This window comes from Botryllus schlosseri, chromosome 6 (genome assembly GCF_051294905.1).
Source record: "Botryllus schlosseri isolate E-star chromosome 6, Bs_hap1, whole genome shotgun sequence".
In the NCBI taxonomy this organism is placed as follows: Eukaryota; Metazoa; Chordata; class Ascidiacea; order Stolidobranchia; family Styelidae; genus Botryllus; species Botryllus schlosseri.
The window spans coordinates 12,608,434-12,616,111 of NC_137241.1; the positions used below are offsets into that span (position 1 = coordinate 12,608,434).

Sequence of the window (7,678 nt, forward strand, 5' to 3'; positions counted from 1 at the left end):
TTGTTGTGACAGTATTACGTCACAGCGGAGAAAAAGTTATTGTGAAATTGAGGGATCAGTTGTTCGGAAACCTCCGTCGTGTACGGACCTAGCCTAGTAGGTGATACATTGTTGCATACGGACCTGTATGGCATTTGTAATAACAAAAACAAATCTTATGACATTCAAATAGGTGAAAATGTTGGCTCTTATTGCAACAACAAGAACTCAAATGTTTAATTTAGAACACAAGGTATGTAAATTGATAACGACAAGGGCTATGCAATGATGGACGAGGAGATTACAAAATCTGACCCAACTCATGCTTGATATGAAGGGATCCGGGCTTTCACTGGATATTTTATCACGCCGATCTCTGATTTGATCATCGTGGTCACTTCGTTCATCAAGCAGCCGTTGTGCCCTACAAAGCTCTCCGCAACTGACCAAAACCAAGCCAATCGCAGTTGAATAAATCACTATGATACCGCATTTGACTGCTGAAATATGTGTTCTGAATGCCACTTCCAATGAAAGTACACTATTGCCTCCGCAAATAGCTGTCAGTAATGCTTTGAACTGTGTGTGCAATGTGCATATAGCATTTTATTGTTGTTTTCAACTTCTACCATATCACCCGGTCAGCTAACATATCTTGGTTGTACGCGGAATACCTTTTCGTATGATGGCCAATGTTAAACCTTTGTAATAAATAATAAGTACCGTACCGGCGCAGTTTCTCGCTCCGAGAAATACGTACTGTACTCGGTTAACCTTTTCCCATCCCATCATGACGTAACACTCGTCTTAGTGAAAAAGTGAGATTATCGCGAGTGATGTCGTTAGTGAATATTGTACGTGTGGCCTACGCTTAACGCTCAAAATTTCCAGAAAGCATTATTTCACGTCAAACTAGTTGTGCTGGATGCGTTTGTGACGCCATTATTGGCAATTCAGAGGTGAAAATGAGGTTTTGTGAACACCGCGCAATATAATTTTCGATACAAACATTCCAGAGCGGTTAACTGGTAGCGGTAATTGCGCAATGCGCAATTGCGCATGTGTCTCCGTGAATATGAAGACTGTCCTGTTGATAATTTTGAGCAAACGCGTCTATTCCCCACCAGAAACCACTGAATTCCCCACCAGTGGGGAATTCCCCACCGTTTGGGAACCACTGTACTAGACCCTCCGCGATAAAAGTATTTAAGACTTTTCAATTATACAAGCAAACAATCGAAACAAAGTTCAATTAGAGCCACTGCAATGACTCAGATACTCAAGTACTTGGAAGAGACTTATAAGCTCATGTGGAGATTTGAAAGCGATGATTCTTTGCATTTTTGGGCGACTCGAAAGAATGAGTATCCTGTGCTCTTCAGTGTGGTTCAAAAATGGTTGTCAGTTCCTGCATCTAGTGCACCAGTGGAACGTGTATTCAGTAGAGGTGGATTTATTCTAAGGCCATGCCACTCTAATATATCTGAGGATCTCCTTTCCACTTTGGTAGTTTTAAAGTGTAACTCATCATTGATTTGATCTGCTGTCTGTGACAACACACAATACCCTCTGTCAATTTGAGGTTTTGTTAGGTATGTGAATTGTGCACGTGAGTAATAATGAATGGCTAATGTTGCGTGATGTTTGTACAATAGGACTGTTCAAAAGTAACTTCCTTTTTATTTTACTGGGTGGCTACTTGATGAAATTGTTACGTTGCATAAAAAGAACATTGAATCTGGCTCAATTTTAAAAAGTAGAATCAATGATATGAGAGGAGAAAATTTAGGATTTGAAATTAAATGAAGTATTTTTAGTGAGAAATTCTTTCATATAATATAATTACATACTAGTAGTAAGCCGACTATTTTTTCATATCCAGAATATTCTACTCTAATAACTTCATTTCTTCTAGTTGGAATTTGCTATGAATCATATTTTTACACAATGTAACAATATCATGAGATAGCCGGTAAAATTCGAAAATCTCTTTCTGTAATTAGTCTAAAATTTTCTTTCATAGCATTGCTTTCTACTGGTTGGAATTGAGAAAAATTTGATTTTTTTTAGGCAATCTGACAATTTTAAGAAGTAGCCGGAAAATTTGAAAAAATGTTTTTGAACAGCCCCATTGTACAATTATTTCTCCAATGCTGTAACTGCGATGTAGTCTGTAATACAATTGGGAAAACCTTAAGTAATATCAAAAAGTATCTGTTTTTTGTCACTGCACAATGCACATAGCTGCATGCACGCTTTTACAGCATGCTGGCTTGGTGTAAATACCTCTGCATAAACATGCATTTGTTGATTCTGCTGGTATCAGCTGGTATCTTGACGTGAATTCGTTGGTTCTTTATCAGCTGTTTATGAGCTATCGTCGATGTGCTGATTGTGCTCATCATAAAAACTGAATGTTTGAATTGGTGATGTATCAGACTGACAAGACAGATATTTGATTTTACGTTCTAACTTAGTGAAGTTATCTGGAGCATCGGTAAATGAGGCCAGGACCGGTCCGTTAACTACCTAAATAAACACGTGCCAAGACTCTGATAGGGACAAAATGAGCATGTTTGGCAAGCTAGGAATTCGATATCACCCAAGCAGGATTGAAAACATGAGTTGAACATTACTTCAATATACTGTGACTTGGACTCGACTCGAGTCATAACACTATGACTCGGACTTGGCCCTTTAAACGGTGACTTGGACTCGGACTCGAGTCGGTGATGAATTGAAAATGACTCGACTTGACTCGAGTCAAAACCACAAAAGAAAGATTGACTCGTGACTCGGAACCATGTGACTAGGTTACCATCCTGCAAAATAGGCCGCACAGTTCGCAACCACGTTTTTAAAAATATGACCTCGAGGGCTGCATGTGGCCCGCGGGACGCGTGTTTGGGTGACCCGTGCTCTAAAGGTTATGGTGCACCTTTGAACAGCGGTTCTCAACTTGCCAAGTGCAATGGGCCGCATTTTTACGTCAAAAAGTGCTTCGCGCCACTGCACATTATGACCATATAATCGTATTAGTCTACTATTAAATTCGCTGTATTTACCAGTTCCTAAAGGACGACGTTATGTTTTTTATGCATTCTAAAGCATTAACGGTCAGAGCTCGCAAGTTGCTGTTTTGTGAATATGTTATCTTCCGGTGGCGTAAGTAAATCACGCTGATTTTTCTCTCAAAAATATACTTTCTACTATGATAGCAACTTCATGGAGCATGCGTTGCATGCATGGCCAAAAAACCAAGTACGTATTTCCACCTCCCAACCCTTCCTCCCCGCAACTCTCTGTTAGAATGCGTGAGAAGCTAGAAAGTATCAAATTACGGTAACTGTTTTCCTCGCAGATGCCGTTGTGACATTGAGCTCTCCACCTCTAATGCAAAATACAGTGATATGAGAACTGAGAAGCAGTCTGTGGTTTCGAGATCTTCTTTGAGAAAACCAATCAACCCTTTTTTCCTTTCCTATCATGACTGGAGCCCAATCAATAATGACAGAAGTCAGCTTTGTCAAGTTGATGTTTCGGGTGGTCTTCGATAAAAGCTCGTCATTGCAGAAAAGTTGTCCCCTACTCACGTTTGCCTTGCCAGCATTTACTCTGCAAATGTGCAGATCATGAGAAAGGGCACCCAGATTATTATAGCTATACAATGTCCGTGGAGTCTGTGGATTCGTCCGATGCTAGGCTAAAGTAGCTTGCGCGGCAACTTGCTTCAGAGACTGCGATAAAAGATCGACTGACATTGCGGTTACTCATTTGGACACGGTTTAATCAGAGTGTAGCTTCAAGATGTACCAGGCGATGCTGTCCTTGTGGCCAACTCCCGGAAACAGGAAATGCGCACCGTCTGCTAAATTTTTCTCGTATCTCACCTCCTCAAGCTGACTTCTTGGCTTAGCAGTATTACAAGCAATTTTGAACTATGCTTCTGCAACGTTGTCGGCAATTTTAACAATGCCTCGAAATATGGATTGCGGGGTTTGACACTAAGTTAACTACTTTTTTTTTTCTAAGAAGAGGTGAATATAAATTTTTGAACTACGAATGAAACTGTCAGTTATTCCGTTTTCAACTGCCTCGCTTCGTTACGACAACTATTTTCGACACATATCTCCATTCTCCATGTATCTCTGAAAACACAGTTTTCGCGGTTCTATTTCCCTTTCCTTGTCGAGATCTGTTCAAGTCAGTGGTGTTGAGTAGGGATGGTGTGAACGTGAGGTTCACGTTCGCGTTCTGTGTGTGAACCTCGGAAATTTAGAGGTTCACGTTCACAAACGAACCTTGGTAGGTTCTGCACTGTGAACCTTTTTCATATATTACAACTTTCACTTCATTATGACAACTTTGGTTGAAATTTATTGCATTTCAACTGCGGACAACTCTATGCATGGCGCTGTCAGCATAAATAAAATCAACACTAAACGAGTTTGCACCTTGACAATCTCAAAAATTGCTTTGTTACAAATGTTTGCTCCAAATATTCAACTCTCCGTTCGTGAATATTTATTCTGCTGTGAGCTTGACCCACAATCACACAACATCAATAGCGAAATACACTGCATGTAAGACGGAGGTTGTGAGCGAATGATGCTTATTCAACCAATCAATGACATTGATATCGTTGTCTAATGTAAAAAACCTAGCAGGCGTACGGGACAATCTTGACTTCATATGTTTATTGTATCATAAAAACCAAATCCGTGCGATTGGGGTGATGGCTACTGCTGTATAACTTGTTGATGGGGTAATATCGGTAACAAGTATAGGCTATTACAGGGGTTCTCAAAGGGTGGGCCATGGCCCACTGGTGGGCCACAGAGCATTTTGAGGTGGGCCACAGAGCCATTTGGAAAATTTCAGAATTAAGGTAACTTTAGTTATATTTCTTATGTTATTCGCTAAAAATATATTCGTATTATCTAATTATACGTAGGCTACAAAAAGCTTTTCATCCGACTTTGATTAGACGTAGTGGCACGTATGAAGTCAGCATGTACAAATCGAAAACGTTAGGAAGAAACGGTGGCTTTTTCTACTGGCTATGACAACCTACGGCTAACAGCAACTAAAATAATTTCAAGTGTATAAAAACTGAAAGATAATGCTGAAGTAACCAAGTATTCCGGCAGGGTCATGTCGTATTCCGTTGAAAGGGGTATGCAATGAACTCGCAATGAAGTGCAATTGATGTACCGATTTACTGTACTTAGGCAGGCCGTATTATTGCAATCTAAACATAGCCATAATTGCAAATTATTAGCAACTTCTGGCGGAGGTATACTGCACCACCGCAACAACGAATGTTAATGGATCGAGGATTTATCGGAGCGCATTAATCTTTGAAGTCGGTCTAAAATGTCCGGCCTGGAAATCCCTGTACTTACTGAAAGAGTCACAGGAATTGATTGTATCATTGGATTGAATATTCTGACATCGCAACTTCAGTTGTTTTGGTACAAGACACGCAAAAGTAGATCATGCATATTGAAAAATCTTTCTCCATTTCTCTGTAGTACCCCATTCACCAATGAATTGTTCGATGCTGGCCCAGAATGAATATAATATTCCCCACAATAGTATCACTAAAGTCCCAATCACACAGTGCGGAGATCTGATCATTGTGTTTCGCGACGGGAATGGAGCAGCGGACGAAAATAATACACTTAGAAGTTTTAGCTTAGGATCTACCAGGGCCGTAACTGCCGCACCCAGATCCCCAATTGGGGGAGCTCGAAGGGGCCCAAGATTATTTCGTTGGTCGTTTTTTGGAGGATATTTATTCAACTTGAATTTATTTTCGCGCTTCGCGCGATTTCTTATTCCGGGAGATCGAGATTTAAATGTCATCAGTTAGAGAAAAATGCGCATCTTTTAGAGAAATAGGCATTCGGCGCTGTCCGTGACCACGAATTAAACAGGATTAAGACTCAAAGATGTCAGGTGGGCCACAGCACATTTTTAAATCGGAAAATGGGCCACGGCCAAGAAAGGGCTGAGAACCCCTGGGCTATAGAAACCCGTTTTATACTCTGCTAAATATCAACGTAGCAATGCTCGGACGCCGAATACATTGTCCGGTCTGGCCTAGACCGTTCCCTCGCAAGTCATCGTCAAAATTGCTGGCAAAACGACGGAAGATATTGATTTTATGGTATCATTATATCATTTGATTGCCCCAATTTGATACATTTGGCGTCGTTTAAACTTCAATATGTACTTTAGCATTGTGGCCCGAGTCGTCGTTAGATATCGTGTGCATTGTACAGTAATATAGATAGGCTATCACTTCACTGAAATGTAGGGTTGGAATTTGCAATATGACGTCACGAGACGTCATGAGGTTCACGTTCGTGTTCACACAGAACCTTTCAAAAAGGTTCGCGTTCACACGAACCTGAACCTTTCAGAGGTTCACACCATCCCTAGTGTTGAGTGTAATACTATCCAATGCAGTGGTTCTCAGCCTTTTTGTCTTCGCAGACCCCTTTTGAACCGACACGGATCCCCGCAGGCCCCCTCAAGTTTTTGTCCAAAATTAGCTCAATGATCGTGCTGGTTCCATACTATTACCGAGAATGCTATTACCGAGAATGGACATTACCGAGAACGGACATTACCGAGAATGGCCAATGCCAAGAATCTAGCTTAATGTAACGGATGTTGTCGAGAAATTTACACCAGAGAATCGATACCGAAAGTGGCAACACCATGATGCACACACACGACTTGTTCATAAGCATAACATGCCTGCATTGCATATATTGCATTCTCGGTAATGTCCAATCTCGGTGGTGTCCATTCTCGGTAATGTCCATTCTCGGTATCGTCCTTCTCGGTATTGATCGGACACCGAAATATCCGTCCGTGCAAACTCATTTGAATTGTCAAATTGCCAATAGCCTGCCGAGTGCCGATGCAAACACATTGCTGGTTAGAGATGTTTTGTTGGAGTTCGCGGGAAATGAAACGTTAGAGATAGCAAGGTCAAACAAGGTGACTTCGAAATGTTTGCAAATCATTTTGGATTTGGTGTCCTCATGCTTTTCCTAATGAGGAAAAATAAAAATTAGGTGATCACTGATCAATCATTTTAAAAATTTAGAGGTTTCGTGGACTCCCTGAAAATGCTTCGCGGATCCCCGGTTGAGGACCACTGCTCTAATGCATTATCAAGTCAGTACCGATTCCAAATCAAGCATATCAAGAAACCAAAACAAGTCGTTAATAAACCAAACAGAGACGGTGCGATGAGAGAGCTAAGTAGCTAAATGAATATGCAACAATAAGATATTAGCATTAGCCTAATTGCTTCCGTAATTGAAGATTTTACGTGCCACAAAATAAGTGTGTGGAGAACCCCTTCCCTACGGTTTACGATACACCCGGTTGAAGAGCCCTGCTTTGATGTGCTCTTGTGTTGCTCAGTACAGATCCAAAACTATAATATAGCTCTTAACCTCTCTCAACCCAAAAGGGTGATACACACACCGCCAGTGGCTTGGACAGATGGCGACAAAGTAAACTATGTAACGAGGGTTTTACACTCTGGGCGGAACAGCAATAATTCGCTTTCGTAGACAACACCAATCCAATGTGTCTTAGTCGTCACAGAAAAGTTGTAAGTGACGAAGCGATAAAAATGACACCACGGCGACGCTGAAAGCCACTACAACCGCCG

General features: G+C 41.1%; 1 protein-coding gene across 3 annotated transcripts in view; it reads right to left on the reverse strand.

Moving 5' to 3' along the window:
- Positions 1-7,678, reverse strand: part of LOC145440285 (V-type proton ATPase subunit H-like) — a 73,587-nt gene that overhangs the window by 46,099 nt on the left and 19,810 nt on the right. The gene's annotated exons all lie outside the window — the stretch shown is intronic.